This window comes from Vombatus ursinus, unplaced genomic scaffold (assembly GCF_900497805.2).
Source record: "Vombatus ursinus unplaced genomic scaffold, bare-nosed wombat genome assembly UNPS02008954.1, whole genome shotgun sequence".
NCBI lineage: Eukaryota > Metazoa > Chordata > Mammalia > Diprotodontia > Vombatidae > Vombatus > Vombatus ursinus.
Genome location: NW_020948732.1, coordinates 575 through 23,515, shown reverse-complemented (window position 1 = coordinate 23,515; position 22,941 = coordinate 575). Strand labels below are relative to the sequence as shown.

The following is a 22,941-nucleotide window of genomic DNA, read 5'->3' as shown; positions in this document are numbered from 1 at the left end:
TTCCAAGCACTATGCTCTGTGGCCATGCAGTGATTGGCTACAAGATACAAAGTTCTAACAGTCAGGATTTATGTATTCTGTTTCCAAGTTTTTTGTTTTTTGGGTTTTTTTTTTAAAAAACTACATCATGCTGGCCACGCTCAACACTATAGTCTAAAGTACACATTAAATGGGTTTGTAGGACTCCATGGTACATGACGTTCATCATTTACATTATCAGAGAATATGATCACTGGGTTGGAAGAAACCTTAAAGGACGCCTTGTCCAATCCTTATCTGAATAAAAATTCCTTCTACAACATACCTACATCAAGCCTATGCTCAGAGACAACCAGTGAGGGGAGATATCCACTGTTCTGAAGATAATCCATTCTATTTTTGAACACACAAACTGTTACAATATTTCCTTGTTTCCTAGAATTCCACTTCCACCTCCATCTTTGGAGTATGGGATGTGGTATACCAAAAGATGATAGCACCAACTTTCAGCAGCTGAAGATCATTATTTATAAGGTAATTTATAAGGTAATACATGGCAAAATACTAAATTAGAGGGGCTACAGTATAAACAGGAATGAAAAGGTTTGCTTCCTGGATATTAGTATTATTATCATTCATGGGACTCCCCAAGAGAAATGCAGAGGCAAGGACATGCACTTGAGATGAAATCTCACCTGACTTCTTTTTAACTGGGAGGGACCCGTCAATGAAAGGGTTCTAAGAGGACAGGTTATTGCAAGGTACTCATCTTAGCATTATCCAGATGTTGAGATTAATATATAATTCAGGTATCATCTGCCAAAATGCACTAATGATCTATTTGCACCTGGATAAAGATGCAGGCTTCAATTTCCTTCTCATGTGGAAAGTTATTTCAAAACCCGATTAGACTTCCAAGCACAGTGCAGAGTCTGGCAGTCCAAACAAGTAACATGAGAGTGCTACTATGTATCTGGGCCCAGAGATCTTGAAATGATTTGTCACAATTAATCATCAAATATAGATGGAATTTTTTCAGCATCAAATCTCACACACAGACACCAAACTGCTTAAATACAGATTTATTGCAAACCAACACAGAAATGTGGAGTGTGTGAAGGAGAGTGGCCTCAGGATGTAGCACGCCCTACTCTCTTTGGCTCCCATGGAGAAGGGAAGTGAGTTGCCCTGTTTTGCTCAGAATCTCTTTTGGTTGAACTTAATGGCCAAGTTGCTGCTGCCAGTTCTAAAACAAAGAAAACTGGTAGAATGCACTGACTCTAGAGGGCTGGACTGGTACATGGACACAAAAGGGTTGGGCAGACGTTTAAGAAGAGAAAGCACATCATTACAGAGCAGAGGATGAAGGTTTAAAAATACAGATAGATGTGATTAATGCATATCCTGGAAAGGTGGGTCTGAGTCCAAGTCTTCCAAGTCTAGTCACTTAACATGCACCAGAGAACCCTGCTACTAAAAGGAATCTTAAAGTGAGTCCTTCTGTAATGTAATTAAACACCCCTTAAAGTTCCTATTTTTGTGAAGTGGTTTCATTTATTTTAATAGGGGCATGCTAGTAGAGCTTCTATCATTTGATACTTCCTAACAAAAGACAGAAGACCTGAGCCACATTAGGGCACTATCAAATGATGCCCTAGGTAGAAGAACATTTACAATAGAAGTGAATCATTTTTAAAAATCTTCCAGTAGTTTATGGACAGATTATCTATTGTCCCTGCTTTAGCCAAACCACATATATCCTTCTGCAAAGCTCCTATACCATGGGTACTCAAGGAGATGGCAAAACTGTAAATTAGAAACATGCTAAAAACAGCAAGAGAGAAGGACAAACAAGGTTCAAGAGGTGCATACAAACATCATTAAAAATTAAAAATAAAGGAATCTTTAAACATAGAGCATTCCATCTGTGAAATGCTACTTTGGAATGAGGGTATACTAGCCTCACTCCCTTTCATGTGAACTCAGAGAGAAACGAGCAGAGACCCTCGCATTTTAGCAAGTTTCAAAGCACAAGGCCCTCATAATAGGCATGAGTTTTCATTTTTTTTTGCTCTGTATTTCTAGAGGACAGTTCTATTCTGATTCATAAAAACTATAGCTTTAGTGACTAACCCCCCAAAAACATGGTGGTGTCTGCCATCACTTCCCCAAGACGAGATATCTCTTAGACTTTTTAGGAGTCTTTAATTGTTTGGAATGAGCTGATGCTGCCCCCAACACCACCTGGACACCTTAACACTTCTGATTCTGAAGAGATCCACCATTTAACTCAAGAGGATGACCCTGGTCTTTTCTGCAGAAAAAAGTGACATGTCCTATGGAAAGTTCCCTGGGGATGAGAGTTGAACAGCTTTCTTATAAGGACTCCAGGGAAACAGTGTGGCTGGAAATAAGTTGTAAGTCAGCGGCTGACTCCAAAACGACAGCCTCAGTAAGATCACTGCTTGGCTGCTGGACCCACCCACTCCTGTAAGGAGTGGGTAAGCACAAGGAATTGCTTGTCCCATAAAAATCAGTCTATTATTCTCTCAGAAAAGGGTCACAATAACAACATGTAGGTATTAATTCTGGGTGACCATAAATTGGGGTGGGGTTCTGAAGCAAATAGAAATTTCTCTAGGAACTCAGAAAAAAAATTGATATAATTTATGTTCCTGGATTATCTGTTAATTAGGTATGCAATGCTAGGTGAATCTGAAGGCTTTGCTTTCTGAGTGGTGGTCAAATGGGATGGGGATAAAGATTTAATCAAAGTGGGCTATGTTTATATCTTTCAAGCTAACAGTCATGTGCTGTTTCTAAGGAACACTGAAAAACAAGTGTCCCTGAACAAGCAAAGAACTAAAGAGTACTCGTTTGTAGACTTCAGAAGTAACAGTCAGCAGGCCCGCTCACCTGTAAGCAGTTTTTAAAGTGGAGGTCCCATCCTCATCAATAGCACAGATTAGCAAGACAGTTGTTTTTTAGGTATTAATAAGGTTCTTTCTCTTATGTAACCAAGCATCCAGCTCATACAGAGCAGGATTTTGAGTGTACCAAGTTCCTGACATTTCTGCCTCTGTCTGCTCAGCACATGGGAGTCAGCATCCTTATTCCTACCCTTTTTGCAATTATTCTTCAGGGACAGCAATGGTTCCACTGGGGCCCTTGAGGGCATCAATGATATCCTATGCAGGCTACCCATTAATCATCTAAGGATTTCCACTGCTCTGTGCCTTTCAACAGAGGGCAAACCTATCATTCATTGTATGCTGAAATATCTCCCCTGTTCTCAGAGACTGTCCTGCCTCCCACTGAGCTCTACATTCATCCAGGAGATGTATGTAAACAAAATATAAGTTGTGGATCATGGGGGCTGAAAAGAGACTTGAGGATAAACATAGAAGAAGAGTGGCAGCTAGAAGTCCATTACTCAGACAACAGTGGGATAGAACGCATGGCCAACACTGGGACAAACAGGCAGTGGCCTAAGCTTCCTTGGCCTCAGAGAAAGCCATGATTAGACAGCTCTATCCTGCACTCTTTCCTGAGACAGAAATGTCTACCTGCAGCTGATCTTTGCTGGGAGAACTTGCACCTCCTTCCAACACCTGGGCCTTGTTCAACAAGAGAGCAACAAATAAAGACACCAGAATCCCAACTAGGCAGGTTTCTGCCACTGTGGGGGCAGCTTCAATCTCCTACTGTTAGTGCCTGGGAGGCACCCAAAAGCAGGAAAAAATAGGACTTGACAAATTGATGAGCAAGACTGAATGTGGAATTTTTAAACAAAAGGCCAAACTAAGGGGCTTCCTGAAACAGTACAGCCTGAAGCAGCCATCACAGAGCTGCTTCTCATCAGCACATGTAAGTCACACAACTCCAAATCACTCCAACAACTGCCAGGAAAAAACCCAGCAACAGCAACTCCCTTCCCCCCCGACCCTCCCTCCCCACCCCCTAAAGAGAACTGAGCAGAATCGCATCAAAACAACAGCAAGCAGAGAACACAGAAGGAAAGAAAATGCGGCTTGCAGCGGCTGGTTACCGTGGTGACGGGAGTATGTAATCCTGCATTTGCCAGGACATCTCCCTCATGCATAACAAATATCCTAACTTGGCATCAGCCGTAGCAGTTGCTATGCATTAACCTTCCCTCTACTCCCTCCCCTTCTTCCCTGAAACAGACAGGAAGGGAGGAGGCAGGAGGTTGGGGTACCCAAACACCCCTTGCAAATAAAGATGGATACAGGGGTGGACAAGATGAGTACCAGGCATGCATGGGAGCCTTGGAGGAAAAGCAGGAGGGAAAGAGCCCACACAAAAAGGCCTTTCTCTGCCTTATCCTCTACATCCAAGAGCTTGACTTGAGTGGGTTTTCTTTCCTTCTTGTCATTAAAACTGCACAGCCCCTGGGGAGATGTTGAACATGGATGGGTCGAATCTCTGGCCTCGGAAGGGGGAGCCTTCAGCATCCCATCCTTTCTTCAGCATCTCATGGACTTTCTACAAGCAAAAAATATAAAAATTAACATCACTGCAAGTCACTGAAAAGTTTTTTCATTTGTTTGTTTTTTCCCAAAGCAGGTTTCCAATCAAGAGGCATGACTCCCTCTTGCTTCTTTTGATTAATTTTTGTCAGTGGCCAGAAAGGAGGGTGGTTGGCTCATGGAACTAGCCTGGTGAAAGTGGCTTGCTGTTACTTATAAGGGGCTTATAGGACCACATACAGCAGGGCAAGCAGACATGTTTTCAACAGCTGATACCTTCTATCTTGCCACCACAGAGCAGAAGTATTAGATACTCTTTGGAATGATTTATTTTTTCACTACCATCAGGCATCTCTGTCCAAAATCCAAAAGGAGGTACAGAGCAGAGGCAATTTCAGACTAATGTCTCTGTCTTTCACCTACATCAATTTAGGAACAACTCTAAGCAAGAGGGCAGCATGGCAAAGTGGGTTAAGATCTGGCCTCAAAGCCAAGAAGGCCTGGGTTCAAGTCCTAACCTGTCAGTGCTCTGCACAATTCTCTAAGACTACAAGTTAGAGAGAAGATGAAGAGAGTTCCCCATGACAATGAAATCACAGATTACCTGATTCCTATCCCCTACCTGGGAAAAAGTATGGCTCCCACTTTTCCACAAATGGGATACAATGATTAAGCAAACAGCAAAGGAGAACTAGCCTTAATGAACCAAATTGCTCTAGTCAAACCAAACAGATTTTTTTCAGTATGTGCTGCTTAGTAACAGATGCCAGAAAGTTCCCCCATGTTTTAAGAACACTTTACTATAGTAATAGAGAACTGATTCCTGCTTTACCTGCCTCTGACCCAGCCAAATCACCTCGCTGAACTCTCCATGAGAGCTGTACTTCACAGCAAGCTAGTTCCTCCCAGTGTATGGCCCTTTGGGAACTGGCATCAATGGAATCAGAGACATCCTTAAACGAGGAGGAGCACATTTGTGTAGATAAAGCCCCAGGACCATGCACAATTCAGCTGCTCCACTCAAGATGGAGTTTGCCTCAACTGATCTGACCTGGCCTTTTCTTCTTCTTCTTCTTCTTTTTTAGGCAATTGGGGTTAAGTGACTTGCCCAGGGTCACACAGCTAGTAAGTGTCAATTGTTTGGTCTGAGGCTGGATTTGAACTCAGGTCTTCCTGACTTCAGGGCTGGTGCTCTATCCACTGCTCCACCTAGCTGCCCCTGGCCTTTTCATCTTAAATCATTTCTTCAAAGATTCTTTTGGATGTCCTATGACAGTGACTGGCTACTCTGTAGGAGAAACTATGCCAAATGAAGGATGTGGCCTTTAGTACCAGGGAACAATTTCTCAATTTCTTAGAATGAACTGAAAAAGGGTAACATCCAGGGACTGGCTAGAGACAAGAGGGTCACCTTCCTCTTGTATGAGGCCAGAGAAATTGTAGGTCTTGTTTTCAGAAGGATTAAACATAAATAACTTGATAAACTACTGACCTCCCAACTGACTGACAATATAGTAGGAATAAAACTCATGTCTCTAAACACTCAGAACTACAGCAACTTTCTAAGATATCTGATACATATAGCTTTTTCCTTGGGCTGGAAAATTCCCTCAAAAGGATTACAGCTTTTAAAAATCAAACAAGCAAACTATGGATACTTAGCTGTGGAGTAATATCTCTAAGGAATTAATGACGGTTACTCTCAACTTCTTGTATCTAACTAACCTATGTGACTCTCTGTAAAGCTTTTTTTTTCTAAGGTAACTATAATCTGGTATCAGATGACATCAGCACTGATGCTGCAGGATGTCTAGAAAATAGACTGAAGTCAAACAGACACTATTAAGAAGAAACATAAATTTAGCATTTGTTTTTTCTTTTATTAAAAATCTTCCCCACCTGTGAGGAAATGTTTCTCTAATCAGATGCCAAGATATTAGGATTTCCAATACTGAATTTTTATAAATAAATAGTACCTACAGAGGTAATAAAGCTATAAAGAGAGATAAGAAGCAACTCCTTACCATATAATTCTGTCTCGGTCCTAACTTGCAATTCCTGCTATTAAAAAAATGAGCTTTTTCATGGCAGTCTTTTTTTTTTTTTTTGTGGTAGCAGAGTGCTGTGATACATAAATGTAATGGAATATTACTGGATTGAGTTGGATTGAGAAAAACACTGAAGACTTGCATGAACTGATAGAGAGCAAAAAAAAGCAGAACCAGGAGCACGGATACACAAAGACATTCAGGTAACCAATAACACAAAAAGGCAGCTACTCTCGGCTTAAATACAGTGACCAATCTTGGTCCCAGAGAACAGAGAATGAAACACTTTCTTCCTCTCTGAGAAGTGGGGATTCATGGTTTCAGAACTTCATATGCTATAAAGTCAGTAACCGTGCTGGCTGGTTTTTCTTAATTGTTTTTCTTCATCATGAAGGAGGGTTCTAAGAGGATGCCGAAACAGCGTTATCAGAAAATAACTGGTATAAAAAACAAATGGCATCAGTAAAATTGTAAAAATAAAAATAAAAATAAAAATAAAAAAAATCGAGTGTCTACCAAGTAAGATTTTAGAAATTAAATCAATTACACAGTAACAGATGCTAGAGAGGTTTCCCTGTGTGTTGTGGAGAATGGTCCTTGCTTGTCTGCTTCTGATCTGCCTCAGGCACCTTCCTGTCTTTCTGGCAGAGTCACACTTCAGGAAGCCTCACTCTTCCTAGTGCACTTCGATGGAAGAAGTACCCATTGAAGTCTAATTCCTACCTCTGTGTACTCATGTATGATTTCTCTCTGCCTTTTAAATGCTATGAATACCCATACATTTATTCTAACACTGAGATTTCCCAACACATGACTTTCACTGAATGGATCCTCTTCTGCCTGGGGATTATGCTGCCTCAATACTACCCACCCCATTCTAGCCTAGTATTCTTTTCTACTATTCTCCTATCTTCATCAGATCTTTTTTATCACTAGCGATTTTACCCTAATGGCCTTGCCAGTCAATTTCTGTTCCAAGAGCATCAAATGCTACTTTTTGCAGTATAACAACACAATGACACCTTCTAGGTGCTACTCCTGGAGCCCGGACTCATGATCATACTTTGGGGTAACCATGGACAAGTGGGATACCCCTGAGTTAAAAGATCCAATACTAAAAGACAGAGGCTGTCTATAGTATATACCAACTTACACACTAAGAAATTTCTGGGGATTCTTGGCTTACTTGCAGAATTAGAAAAGGTAAGGGACCTGTAATTATACTATAAGAGTCTGCTCTAGGCCTAGTGCGAAGTCAGAAATTCAAGAACAGTCAGGCTAATTTTGCTTCACTAGGGGTAAGCCAAAAGGGAATTGAGTGCAGATTAGTCAGCTAATTAGTAAGTGTGCCCACCCAAACTATCTACATGGCAGGGAGAGGAGGGCAAAATGGAGGAGGGAGAGAGAGGGGAAAGGGGGAGAGAAGGAGAGAGGGAGAGAGAGAGAGATTGATTTACCTTATCTGTTTTTAGAAATAGAGATCATGTGAATGCCTACTTTCTGGTTCATGGTAGAATGTACACAGCAGAAATTTAATATATGTTTACTAATAGCAATTATAAATACCAGAGATAAAGTATGAGGCAAAGAAATACTAGAATTTGAATGCAATCTAGATAGAATACTATTGCCTTAGAGATAGGTAACTTTCCTTAGACCAAAACTAGTAAATGACCAATCCAAAAAAAGAAGATGCAAGGTGATCATACAGAATTTCAAATTATGACAAGAATGTTGTCATAAAATTACCATTTTAACAATTACAACTCACATTTATATAACACTTTAAAATCGATAAAGTTTTGTTTTTTAACAATAAATTCAGCTCCAATACCAGTACTAGCATTCTTATCCTCATTTTACAGATAAAGAAAACTTTAAGGCCAAAAAACCCTCACAATTTACCTGGAATGCCAGAAGCATAATTTGCAAATCTGGTAAAATTAAGAGAGCAGTCAGATATCCAAAACTTCTTTAGGATACAAATCAGTGTGCTAGGTTCAGGATAGCCTATATGTGTTCTTGACTGGGGAATATTCCAGAAGTCCATGGCTACCTAAAATATGATTGCCAAAAGTCTGTACTATAGGAAATGCCTTAGAAGTTGTCATAAATGGAAAATATTAGTATTACTGACAATAACTGGCATTCATTTAAAAGTTTCAAAGTGCTTTATATACATGATCTCATTTGAATTTAACAACCCAGTGCTGTAGAAACTGAAGGCTCAGAAAGTGAGGCTCAGAGAAATTAAATAATTTTTCTATGGTCACACAGCTAAGTGTAAAAAATAGAATTTCAACCTAGGTCTTCTTGATTCCCAGATCCAGCATATTATCTATTTATCCTAACACATGGTTTAACTATGACTTTGCCAATTCTACAAAGCAAGTGATCTCCAACAAAGAGTAATGCCCAAACTCTTTTCTTCACAAATAAAAGATACAGTAATTTCTTGATCATTACAACGAAAGTGCTTTGTAAACCTTTAGAGTACTCTATAAATGTGAGCTATTGTTATAATAATTCTAGAGGAAGTTTGTAGGTTAAAAATAATAACTATAACTTATGATTCTTTGATAGCAGTCTTCTTATATACGCTCACATAGCTCCTTATATGTGAAAATGTAATTAGATATAACAAAATGATGATACAAACTCACACTATAGAGGACATGTCTGTTTCATCAGAAAATGGTTCAAATACAGCAAATGGCATTATTATTTCCAATCACTGTTAGGAGCCTGGATGTAAATAAGGACCTGGGAAAAATATGTCAGACTCTTAAAAACACAAAAAAGTGAGATAAACTATTTTCCAGGCCTAGTTTTTATGTCTGTGCTGTTTCAGGAGAGTGTCCTCTCCAGATCCTTGTGGTCTTCATTTTACTATCCATCACTCAATCATCTTCATTTTATTCACCTTTCAGTTATACAAGAAGGGAGAGAACTTCCTGTCTTCTTAAGTTAAACCTTACAGTCTGAACTTCCTGATGAGACCAGAGGGAAACAAGCAAGAACCTGACTGGTTCTCTTTACCAATAAGGAAAAGAGTTGATACTGCATCCAAGTAACCTCAATATAGCTGAGAAATCCCCATACACAATGTGGAAACTAAACCGTACTGGGTAAAGAGACAATGCATAGAAAGTATTCCATTTGTACCATATGATATCATCAGATAATCTAACACAGAATGAACTCGAGAGAGGCAAATGGCATTATCTTCTCCCACTTTAGAAGACTAATTCTGCTCTAATTTTGCAGTAAGTTTGTGCCTGGTTTGTGCTTAGACTGTAGAATCTCAAGGAAACTGAGCCAAATCTGGTGCTCTCTGGAAATTTGGGTTCACTCTTGGTAAGGCCTGGACCCTTAGGTTCACTCTGGAACAGATGAACACATTATTAACATTATTAACTAGGTCAAACTGGATTCTTCTGAAATCAAATCAAAATAACATTGGCCTTTGGAGGTGGAAAAGGTGATAGTTGCTCACAGAATCATTTGACCCTTGTGTGTTAATCCCATGAAGCATCTTCAAAGACTTTTGTGGAAAGAACAGGTAAGCAGTTTCTCCTGAGCAGGATACAGTCCCATTTTATGTTGGACCATTTTAGCCCCCAAACGAGCAGTCCTTTGTTTATGGATAATTTCAAAACAATAGAAGGTAAGCTCTTCAAGGACCAAATTAGGGCAATAACTTGTACTTCTGCCTTTGTAACTCCAGTACCTAGCCTATTCCTGGCACTTAGTAGGCAACTAATAAATGCAATGAACAAACAAGCCATGAAAGTAGAGAAGAAATCAAACTCTCCCAGAATCAGCTTAGGTTCCTGGAAAGCAAGGCCTTATGAAGAAGGGCTGAGCCTTTGATTCAAAATAAGGTCAGAGTTATTCCAGATACTTCTAGGAAGCCTGGACAACTGAAATGAGACAGAGAGCGAGAGGTAAAGGCAGAGAAGAAATGTACTAGAGAGAGTGGGGATGGGAGAGATCAGATTGAGTGGACGTAGTCAGTAATCAAGTACCCCTCTTTAGATGGAAACATCTGATTTGTTTTAAGTACTCCAATGAAGTTTATAAACTGGCTTATGAAATTTTCCTTGCACTGTGCAACTCTAGTCCATAAAGCACCTGATTGTTGCTCTTACAAACTGCATCAATGACAAACTATAATTAAAATAAGGAAAAATTAATTTGGAATGTTTCTTTATGACAAAGATTCAATTTTATTTTTAATAACCCAGTTTCTTATGGATTCACATCTGGATAAGCTGGCAGACTTGCTAGATTGCCCATTTGGTATCCATCAAGCAGGCATGTGAAGCCCTACTTTTGGCAGCTGGCATTTAGGTACTCCATTTTAACCTTAATACAAATCTTAATCAAATAACAAATGCTTTCTAATCCCATTGAATGTAAACTAACCAGACTGAAAAAAAGAATTCTCGAATTAGGTCCACAGAAAAGTTTACAAACAAATCTCTTCTATATTTTGGATAGCCAATGGATAAAGGCAACCAACCTAAGAAAAGCAGCTAAGTAGGACTAAGTCTAACTGTCCAAATATGTGCAAAAGTCCTTTTAGAAATAAAAGGTCCTTACAATCTAAAGGCCATCTAAATTAAGTTCTATGATCTGGGCTACTCTCAGGTCCTAGGTATAGTAGCCTATGTTGGACACATACAGAACTGTATGCATTTTTTTTTAAGAGATATAAGGCATGCTTAAAAATCTCATCAGTGGGCTACATTTCACTGAGTATTCAGTTCTGCAAGTCTTGAATTTGATTCTTAATACGAAGAAAAAGACAGTTACCTATAGAGACTTATGTAATATATGAATTTGGGGGAAAAAGGAGAAAAAGAGTATATTTTAATGAAATTAGTTCTGAGTTTGTGTGTGAAGAAGGGCTGGGAAGAGCTTAGACAATCACTGTGAGTATCCCTAAGGGTAGAGATCTTGGCGGTGGATATCATTATGAAACCATATGAGTCTAATTAATCAGGCACAAGGTAAGGTAGCTTTTTAAAAAAAATCTGGAGGTCTGAACATTAGAAATGCTTCCTCAGTCGGTCAATAACTGTTTGTAAAGCTCTATGCACCAGGCACTGTGCTCAGCACTGGCCCTATCTATAATAAAAAAAAAACAAATGGATAAATCAACAATAAAGAACAAATATGTTATGTCAGGCATCCCCCAATTCCACCACATCCACACAAGTCTAAATGTTCTGCTTACTTTACATTTCACTGTCACACTGAAGTTCAAATAAATGGTACTAACTGCTTATGTGGGACAATGCCAAGTTAAAAATAATTTCTGAGAAAAGCAAGTTTTTTCTTCTCTGCTTAACTACCCACTCTTCAGATTACAAAAATGGAAAGGAAGAATTTAAACATTCAATTGGCCAATTTTTCCTACTAGTAGTTTGTTTACACTGGGTTCTATAATGGGCAGATATTAACCAGTTTCATGCTTGTTTTTGGCTGGCATCTTTATATCACTTTCACCACTGCTCCCCTTTTCCCCAAAAAACTCCCACTAAAAAGATGGGTACATTCATATTCTTTGAGTTTAAAAGTAAACTTGAGACTCTATACTCTCCACTCTGAGCTTTCCACTTACTGGACCTGCACCTGAACTGCTGATAGCAGGAGGGATCTATGACACCTTGCCTACGCTCTCAGACTTCACTGGTCACGTGGATCTATCAGTGAAGTGGGAAGCATAGTTCATGTAGTGGCTTCTCTGGCTAGCCCAGGGCTAATAAGTTAACAATGTACTTCATTAAAGCTAACAACTATCTTTGTTACTTAGTTTAAAGTAATTACACCCCAGAGCCTCCTCTTCACTAAGCTACACGTCATATTTCTAAAGTGCTGCTGATCTGCATCAGTGGAGGAAGTTTCACCAATCAAAAAATGGACTAGCCAAAAAGACCAATGTGAAAGCATTGGGTTCCATCAGAGCTTGGACTAGCTCATGGCTCTGGAGTTTGCCCTGTAGCTTTTTGACTGTCAAAGGCCAGTCTATCCACTACAACATAATCTTCTTCATCCACCATAACCAAACATTCCCTGTTTATTTTATCAATGTTAATCTGCAGTGGTTAGATTCTTAGTCCTGATGACATCAGCATAATTTTGTTTTCCTTTTGACTCCAGGGCACCAGAGAAAATGTGAATTGTAACACATCAAAACAAGGACATAATATAGTGGTAAAAGGAGGAAGGGAGGAAGGGAGGGAAGGAGAGAGAGAGAGGGAGGGAGGGAAGGAGAGGGGGAGAGAAGGAGAGGGAGAGAGACAGACAGACAGAGGGAGAAAAAGTGTGTGTGTGTGTGTGGGTGCGCACACACACATGCGCATGCGCGCGCACTGCTCACCACTAGCTACAGTGATGACTGCCTGGAAGCTGCTTTCTGAGGTAGTACCTGATACCTAAAAGTAGAAAAGAACATGAGAAAGCAATTCTTCCCAATACTGCACAAAGCAATTCCCTAAATTCTATATGTCCTCCCTATTTCTTCTCTTCCTAGTTCGTCTACTGTATCTATTCATTTGCATGAAATAAAACCTACAGCATTTGCTGGGAAGGTAAGCTGTTGCTTGGAAAGTGTTTCCTTATATTTCTTCAAAAGATACTATAGGAACATCAATCTGAGCTCATACCAGCTCATGGCTCTGGGGTTTGCCCTGCAGTTTTTGGTGGTAGTCAAAGGTCAGTCTATCCAGTACGGCATGTTCCTCTTCATCCACTGTCGCCATTGAACGTTCCTTGTTTATTTTGTCAATGTCAATTTGCTCCTCTCCTTCCAGGATAGCACTCCACCAGTACTCTCCAACCTTATTCAGATTAATCTGGAAACAGAAAAGAATAGAAATCATTTTAAGTACATGAAAATGATAACAACTACTAATCAACAGAGCCAACAATTTAAAGCATCAATTCTAGAATTATCAATCCATTTGTGTAAAATGGTGGGATACAGGCCTACTCAGGAGTGTGAGTTCCAGAGAGAAATAACTACTGCCAGTTATTGTACACGTATAATCCAACAAAGGATACACAGATGCTAGATGAAGCTTTGGTAAAATGGAAAGCAAAGTCTATCAGAGTCTTTCCAAAATGTCAATAAAAAAATCAAATGAATCTACAAAGCCATTCATTCGTTTTCCATTTCTACAAATTACCTAAAGAACACCAGGTGGACAAGTATAGTCCCAATCTCCCACATCCCAGATATTCATTCATTCTGTACCTACTACACCATAAGAATACAAGGGCTTTGCCACAGTCAGAGCCAAAGGGGAGACTTTACCTTAGCATCATAGAAAGCTGCAGAACTAATCATGTCTGAGTAAAGAGTGAGCTAAGAATAAAAGTAGTATACCAAAGAGGCTCTCAAAGAGGTACATACAGGATACACACAGAGTAAATGGAAGGAAAGAAACAAGCATTTATTAAGAGCTTACTCTGTGCCAGGCACTATGCTAAGCACTTTACCAATATTATCTCATTTGATCCTCACCATCAACCTTGGGAGGTAGGTGCTATTATTATCATCCCCATTTTACAGTTGAGGAAACTGAAGCAGACCTAGGGGTTAAGTGACTTGCCCAAGGCCACACAGCTGGTAAGTATCTGAGGATGGATTTTAACTCAGGTCTTCCAGTCTCCAGGTTCAATACTCTAGTCACTTCACAAGCTAGCTTCTCAAGTCTTTGAGAAGTCTGAAACCGAGATGAAATACACTGTGGTTAGTCCTCAGCTAACCACCTAGTATAGCATAGACAAATGAAATTCACCAATAATTCAAGTATCTCATTTCACCCAACAACTTTACCCACTTTTGTATTTATTTTTAAAACCAGAGGCATTACGGAGTAAAATGTTCTGACTTGTTTTTCATTTTCTTTTACTTCTACTGATGGTTTTAAGAAAGAGTTAAAGCAAAGGAAAACAATAAGGTACACGGTAACATGATAATCAGTCCCTGGGGCAACCAAGGATTCAAAATTTAACATTTATTACCTAATATGTACTGGGCTAAGTGCTGGGAAAAATACAAATATTTAATTGAAAAAAAAAAAGGCATAGTCCCCCCACTCAGGAAGCTTACAACCTAGTAGATGATGTTTGATCATACAGAGAAATTTCAGTGAGAAAATAAGTGAGATTTAAGAGCACTGGACTAGGAGTGAGGTTGCCTGAACTCTAGCTTTAAATTTAGCACTGACTAGCTGAGCAAACTTTGAATCATTTCATCTTCATGGCCCTCAATTTCCTCATGTTTTGCAGAGGGTGTTGGACTAGGAGATCTGTAAAGGTTTGTCCCAGCTTTAAAATCTACTATTTCCTGAGTTAAATTTTAGGTGTGCCAGATGGCTTAATAGACTAAAGTTAAGACTACAGACTGGTACCAATGTGTGTGCCTCAGTTTCCTCCTCTGAAGAGGAAAATGTGGTCATTAACATATGTTGAATACTTGGCACTCCCCAGATGACCGGTAGGAGGGTGTGTGTGTGTGTGTGTGTGTGTGTGTGTGTGAGAGAGAGAGAGAGAGAGAGAGAGAGATAGAGAGAGAGTGAGTTGTTAGCTCTGGTAGTATATATCCTGGGTCTTAAATGGCTTTAAAATATCACCTATTGGTCTGAGCGAGTCACCTTCCACAATCCTAAAGTCTGGCCAAATAAATCAACAGGACAGCTCAAAAAGAACAGATGCTCCATTCTCCTGTTCTCTCCCACAGTTAGAATCCCTCTGGGATTCAAATGTGGGTCAGAACTCAAAGAAACTTTGTCTTAAAAGCGTAGTACAAAAGATTATAATTTCTAATGAACTAATGGATGGGGGTATTGATAGAAATGGGCCTGTGAGAGATCTTATAAAGGAAAATATCTCTTTCCCTCCCCCAAATAGGGTCCAACTACAAGACAAAGAATTGTGATCATTCTCTGGGCATAACTACTTTGGCAACTAAGCAGGCTGCAAACACAGAAAAACAGCCCTTCTCTGCCTACTGGCTTGGGGAGGAAGAGGAAGAGAGTAATAAAGTTAACAGATTCCTAAATGCTATCCATCCCCTACCCAGAATACCAGCTCTTTTTGGCTTAGACTAGATAACAGACAATTCCCAAAGAGATTACTTACAGTTTACCAAAATCCAGGTTTATACTGATTTTCCCATTTCCAGATTCTATGGTTGGCTTACTCTTCCCCAAGTGGACTCTGTAATTTCTTCATATGTATAGAGCAGTCATCAATGATTTCCAAAGTAGAAAGTCCTGACCCTATTTACTTAGTTGGACAAAATTTAGACCTTCAATCCAATGCAGTAAAAACCCTTTTAAGTGGGAAACATACTTCGGGTTTTCCTCACTGTAAGGTAAAATTCTATGTGTATATATATAAATATATACTATAGACATACACATATATATACACATACATACAAAATGGGCTCATATGATGGAAAACATGTTTAAACACAAGTTCTACTTTGCTTTTCACCTATTACCTAGACATTACCATATTTCCCTACCTAGAAAATGATTCACATGAAATGGGCCATTCAAAATCTCAAACCAAAAAAATCTTGGAAGCTTTTACTATTGTTTTGCTGTTGTTAAAAAAAGAGAGAAAAGATCATTTGAGTATGACCATTACCATTTCAGCAAAGCAAATAAGGTTTTATTGTGCAACCATGTAGAACACAAAAGATCTAAAGTTTTGCTATTCATTAACTGACCACTTTGTTTCATTAGCTGAAACAATTTGCACCCTCATCAGAGTCAGAAGTGAGTAACCATTTCCCTTTGTCCCTACTTCTTCTCTCCCCAGAGTGACACTGGTACCACTTTCCTGGAAAATAAACATACATTTTTTAATTGAACCAAAACCTGCCCAAATTCCAATAGAAGTGAGGTAAATGCATCCTGCCTCATTTAAATCATCAGTCCTACTTTAATTATGCTTTTGACTTCCCATACTCTGCCATTTAAATGTATTGTTCTCTAGGTTTTCATGTGCACCATACATTGTATTTCAGTAACATACACACAGCAGCAAATGAAGTAACTCTAGGGTGTCATTTGTAAAAAGCCCTAGGATCCTCTAGGCTGAAAGTGCTGTGATAAAGCAAGCTAATCATTAGAGTAGTAATATTTTTCCTTGATGCCCACAGGGTGCATGACATTGTAAGCAGCTCTGGAGGTGTTCATAAAGACAGAACATTTATATTCCAGTACTCATACAGAACAGTAAGATTTAAACCACAGATAAATGCAATGTATTCTTAAATTTTTTACATAGCAGTACTCAAAATTTTTACTGATTATTTTGCTTATTACTATAAGTTTGAGGAAAGAAGAATAAAGGGAGATGAGTAGGTAGAATGTTTTATCAGATAACATGAAGTTAGTTCTCATCTTGTCAACATACACCAAGTTCCCTCCAAAGCTACTTCAATTCCTGGCCATCCCATGAGGCTTTGTGAGAGGGCAGGAGGCTCTCACGCAAGCCCAAGATATGAGACTCCCAACCCTGTTCTAAATATTCAAAGCACTATGGATTGTATATCATGGTGTTTAAGTCTATATTTAAAGGGTAAAAAAAAAAACTTTCACAATACAGGGGTAGGTTTTTATTCTAGGTATAGTGATGGCTAAGCTCTCCCACTCTATCTTGCTCAGGCTACAGCAGATAGGCAGTAAAGTTTAACCTTACTCTGTTATCATGTAGCAGCAAGGGTCAAGAACTAGAACTGGTATAACAACCTAAAACCCTAATTTTATATAGAAATTTCAGGTCAATCTATAGAGTTGATTTGACAAAGATAAATAAGATGCTTTTTTTTCTTCTAAGGCTTTCAAGGATTTAAAGAAGACAAAAGACCCTTAGCTAAGTTGCTCTGTTCTAGAGTGTTTGGTCCCAGTTCAATCCAGGAAACAACTAGGATGAACAGAAATAGAACATATCAAGGTGAAAAGACACTCTTTCCCTTCTCCCCCTGAATCTAGTTCCCAATAGGCCCAAAGTGGTTTTATACCACACTATTTTTAATGGTAGGCTTCCAGGCCTGGAAAGAGGAGAAAGAGTATCTAAAGACCACTCAAAATCAACTTCAAGATCCAGCTCCATGACAGCTCTAGAACAAGTCATCTCCTAGCTCACAGGCCAGAGACCATTATAGTGTTAGAAGATAACTTTTTGATGAATATCATAATATTTTACATATTTTTTTCCATTGATGCTAGAATGATTTTCCAGAAGTTGCTAACCTGGAATGTATAATCTTTTCCCAAAGACAAAATTATTATTTATTTGGAGACTATCCTTGTAATATATTACACATGTGTGGTCAAAGAACTAGAGAGAAGTTCCATAAGAGGTTCTTCCATGGTTAATTTACTAGATTAGCTAAATGTCATCCTAGAAGTATGAAACTGGTGTGAGGAAATTATAAAAAGCAGAAAAGGAGAGAAACACTGGGGTGAGAGGAAGAGGAAGCGCCAAAAGGGCATTTTCTAAAGGAATTAGAAGGGGTTCTATAATGAGACTTAGTGTTTGTTAGGGGGGGAGAGGGAGAAGACACAAACGCTTTAGTCTAGAGCTCTATTCCCCTCAATTCACTGAGATAAATCAACACACAAACTCCTTTTTAGCTTAAAAAGCTTCCAATAAGCATTTACAGTTCCATCAAGCTTACCTATCCTAGACTAGAGCAGACAGATAAGGGTGGTTCAACTGCAGTATATATTTTTTAAAGTTCTATTGCCTTTTTTTTTTTTAACAACACAGCCATCTCTCAATGAACATCTCCCACCACAGATGCCTCTCCTTTGTAAGAAAACAAAGAACAATAGTTAAGTGAAATTCACTAACAAAACAACGAAATATGAAAATACATGCAAAAAAATGAAGTGGCTCTGGGTGGGGGTGGGGTGGGACACAGGAGGCAATTTGGGCTATGTAAAAGAAAAGATATCAACTAAAAATATTTTTAAGTATATGCAGCATTCCATTCCCCCTAGTTACCACTATTTCTCTGTGGAGAGAAATTATCAGTACTGTCTGCTTGGAGGGGTCTCTGGGATCACCGTGAGGACAGCTCTCTCTCTTCATGCTCTTTTTGTATAACACTGTTGTAATCACTGGGCACACTGATCTTTTGCCAAAAAAAAAAAAAGTTCACTTTTCATCAGTTCATATTGTCTTTCTCCATTTCTCTGAATGACAGTCATGATTTCTTAAGGTACAATAGTATTTCTTCCATGGCAATGATATGCCACAATTTGCTTAGACGTTCCTCAATCAATGGGCATTCACTTTTTTAAAGGTTTTTTTTTTTTTTACTAGCACAAAAAAAAAATGCTGCTGTATTTTGACATACCTTTCTCTCTGGTATTTTTGGAGGTATATTCCAAGTAATAGTATCCCTGGGTCAAAATATGAATGAGCATTTACTAAGCATTTACTATGTGCCAGGCACCATACTAAATGCTAGGCTTACAAATATTTTAAAAGGAGACAATCCATCTCCTCAAAGACCTTATATTCTAGTAAGGAATAACAACAACAACAATATATATCTATATCTATATCTATATATGGATATATCTCTATCTCTATCTCTATATAGGAATGGTGACCAGGGAATGGAATTTATGTTCTGGGGAGTTGAGCTCAGGGAGAGGCCTGATGGTGAGATGGCCTGGTAGATGGCTGGATAGAATGTGTAGCTTATGCATGGTTTGGTGTTTAGGGTGCTCAAAACACAACACTTAATAAGTGCTAGTTGCCCGCTAACTGATTCACTGACTATTACCTGAGTAGAAGGGTAGAAGCTACTCCAAGGTAGAAGCTCTAAAGATGAGTGAATTAACTTTCTGATGGCCTAAGGCGCATCAACTTTTGGTAGGCCCTTCAAGGTCTCAGTTCCCCAGACCAATCTAGAGGGTGCTGGGGTAGGTGGGTTAAGATCAGATTAGTAGTGGCAGAAAGAAGATGAGATGGCTTGGATAGATAGCCAGATGGGATCTGAAGGTGAACAGTTTAGTCATTTTTCTCATACAATTCAAAACCATTACATAACAATTGTACCAATTCACAGCTCCACACAAAGTATATTACCGTATCTGACTTCTCCCAGCCCTTCTAACATTGACCATTTCCAATTGTTCTCATCTTCGCCAGTTTGAGGGGTATAAGGTAAAATCTCAGCATTGTTTTAATTCACATTTCTCTCTCTCTCTTTTTTTTGGGGTGGGGGTGGTGGTCAGGTAATTGGGGTTAAGTGACTTGCCCACGGTCACAGAGCTAGTGAGTGTTATGTGTCTGAGGCCGTATTTGAACTCAGGTCCTCCTGACTCCAGGGCCAGTGTTCTCTCCACTGCGCCACCTAGCTGCTCCCACATTTCTCTTATTAATTATTTAGAGCATATTTTGATAAAATTGTTAATAGAAATGCCTAACGTTTTATCAGGTACCACGAAGTCAGTTTTCATCTTGCCAGCTTCCACCAAGTTGTTCCTTCTAATGTATTCTAATTCCTGGCCTGTCCCATGAAGCTGTAAAACAAGGGGGAGGAAAGTGTGGAAAGGCTATGAGCACACAAGATACACGACTGCCACTCTAATTATTACAAATGGCCATAGCAGCATATACTGTATATTATGGTGTTTAAGTATTTTAAAAACTGCTCATCCTCTTCGACTACTTATTTATTAAGGACTGGCTCTTGGTCGTGTGTCTGTACATGCGTGAGTGCATATGTGTGTGTGTGTACATACATACACATACATATGCATATGTCAATTCTCTTTATATATTGGCTATCGGACTAGACTTCTATTATAGATATTTGATGCAAATATTTCCCCCAAATCGCTGCTATATTTTATTGAACAAGAATTTTCCTTATCACCAGAGATCACTTCCTCCTTTGTATATTGTTCCAGTTGATGAATGAAAATAATGCACTGAAAGTATGCTATTCTGATGCAATATCATTTAGCCATTGCTAATGCTCTGCACTCCTCTGCTTTGCTCAAGATATTTTTAAGAAAACATAAATCTAGCTCTTTTCAGCATGTATTTTCCTCTCTTTTCCTTTTTTAAAAGCAATGTGATTCTCTACAACTTAATTTTAAAAAATAACTCAACAAAATATCCTCGTTGGAGTTCTACTACTTCAGGCTACTTTGCCTATTCAAGCTTCAACTCTATCTCACTGAGGAGTAAGGTGAGGAGTTGGGAAATGACACACACGAACGTATGTCAAAACAATCAGTAGGCATAGAGTTTAGAGAATGATATTAGACTTCTGGCTACCCAGTGGAAAATGCTGACTGATGCTCCTTATGTCCTGTAACTTATGGCTTAGTGTACCCACAATTCTCTTCTTAAAATGTTCTCAGCACTTACTCTATTTTAGATACCAAATGTCAAAGTCATTTACTTTGTAGCTTTTACTTTGAACCTAAAATGAAGAGTATGCAATAATGAGCAAAGATAAGCCCACTAGGCAAGATAAGTTTAAAACTGCCAGAAAAAAAGCAACTAAATTTTACTTTTTAAAACCAGTGCCACACAGAAACCAGGGCTATAGTGCCCTTTCCCAAAGGCTCTTGTAACAGCAAGAATGTGCGGGTATCAGCAAACTCATTGGAATGCCTGCCTCCAGCCACCCCCAGTAGTGAGTGGGAGAACCTGTCAGTTTCCCCACTTGATTAAGAAATTAACACTATGAGCAAGCTAACTACTTGGTTTATGTGACTGAATGAGGCTTCCAGGGAAATGTGGAGCCATCAGCACTGTTGCCAGAGCTAAGACTACATTTCACTAACAAAGAAGGGAGCTTGCCTGAAACCCAAAGATTCTCATTTAACATTCTGAGGTGTAGGAGGAAGGGAGGCAGGAAATGTCATACAGTTTTAGCTGCCACCCCTGCTTGCTTTGAATGCCTGCCCTTGTGTGTCTACTATAGAATCCATGATATAAGGAAGAAAAGGGGTGGGCCTATAATTGAAAGGATGTTTGATAAGCAACTGACTTGCTTGAGTCAGTCTGCTAGCTGTGACTTAGGTCAGAGATTCCAGGCACGGACCAAAAATCCAAATGTGGCAATAAGAATGGCTTCTGAATTATATTACTTAAAGGAAAAACACTTATCTAGCTTTATATTTATACACAGTAGATGTATTCCTGGAAATGTGAATAGTGTTTAAAAATCAAGTCCTATTTTCCCATAGACTAAATGTTGTAAATTTGGAAATGTGTTTCCATAGGAGAAAAAGGTTAACTCTAAGATATTTAAAAAGCACCTTTAAGAATGCATCAATTTCATAAATCACATTGAAAAAAGCAACTTCCAATAAAACATTAACAATAGCACAATGCACCAAATACTATCCTGAAGGGAAAGGGAAGGGAATAAGTATTTATACAGCACCCACTATGTGCCAGCCCTGTGGTAAGCCCTTTACAAATACGAGTCATCTGATCCTCACAACAACCCTGCAAGGTAGATGCTGTTATTATCCCCATTTTACAACTGAGGAAACTAAGACGAACAGAGGTCCCATTTGAACTCAGGTCTTCTCCACTCCAGGACCAGCACTCAATCTACTGTGCCACAAGGTGCCTCTAAAAAACATGATACTTATGTTTTTAATGTTTTTTAAGTTTTATGTTATGTCTTCATGTTTTGTTTTGTTTTGTTTTGTTTTTTTCCTGAAAACATAATATTTATGATACCAAAAGTCATGGCAACTGAAAGCTAGCACTGGGAAGGAAGCAGTTTCATTTCACTGAAAAGAAGGCCCAAGATATAAACTCTTTTATGGACAAAAGAGTAGTGGGAAGGAGAACATTCATTCTCTGAAACTTCCTAAAGATATCTACAAGTGGTGAAGCTCTGATAATAGTTTGTGTTTATTTGGGATGATAAGGTAATAAGGGGAATGCAATGCTATGCTTGGGCCCTGACACTAAAGTTATCTTTAAAAGGATTTCTATAACATCTACAGTGGGAACCTCTACTTTCTCTTCTCTCAGTTTTTTCTAAATTTCACTGCAGCTTGACTTGCAACCTCATCATCATTCATTGAAACCAGTCTCTCCAAAGCTACCAATGATCTCTTAACTGCAAAATCTAACGGTCTTTTCTTTTTTTGGTTAGGCAATGGGGTTAAGTGACTTGCCCAGGGTCACACAGCTATTAAGTATTGTGTGTCTGAGGCCGAATTTGAACTCGGGTCCTCCTGAATCCAGGGCCAGTGCTCTATCCACTGCGCCACCTAGCTGCCCCAATGGCCTTTTCTCAATCCTCATCCTTCTTAACCTCTCTGCAGTCTTTGATACTGTCAATCACTCTCTTCTCCTCTTGGATACTCTTCTACTTTTTCGTTTGATAGTGT

General features: G+C 39.0%; 1 long non-coding RNA gene across 1 annotated transcript; it reads right to left on the bottom strand.

Annotated features, from left to right (window-relative positions):
* Positions 1 to 1,046: 1,046 nt before the first annotated feature.
* LOC114034270 lies at positions 1,047 to 13,383 on the bottom strand. The gene is made up of 2 exons (XR_003568080.1): positions 13,192 to 13,383; positions 1,047 to 4,485 (listed from the first exon to the last, which is right to left on the bottom strand). It is a non-coding gene; the product is annotated as an uncharacterized LOC114034270 (long non-coding RNA).
* Between the last annotated feature and the right edge of the window lie 9,558 nt (positions 13,384 to 22,941).